Source organism: Arachis duranensis, chromosome 10 (genome assembly GCF_000817695.3).
Source record: "Arachis duranensis cultivar V14167 chromosome 10, aradu.V14167.gnm2.J7QH, whole genome shotgun sequence".
NCBI classification, from domain to species: Eukaryota; Viridiplantae; Streptophyta; class Magnoliopsida; order Fabales; family Fabaceae; genus Arachis; species Arachis duranensis.
The window spans coordinates 75959275-75959616 of NC_029781.3; positions in this window are offsets into that span (position 1 = coordinate 75959275).

A 342-nucleotide genomic window follows, 5' to 3' on the forward strand; every position below is an offset into this window, starting at 1 on the left:
TGGGTTTCCTTGGGGTTTTCCTTATTTTTATCATATGTATATATTGTTATGCTCGGACCGGTTATCTTCGCAGCCGGATCTCGAGTCTTGATATTCCTATTTTTGACACTCCTTTGTATATATATAATCACGCATTGGTTACCCTTGTCAGTTACGTTATCGATCGGAGTGTTGCGCTTTCGAGTTGCGATTTTTTTGTTTACCCCTTTTTCTACAAAGGCTCCTAGCTATAATCAATTATTCATACTACTATACATACTAATTTTTATTTTAGAGGTCGTAATACCTTGCAATCTCTGAATTATGACTTAAGCATAAGACTCTGTATGGTAGGGTGTTACA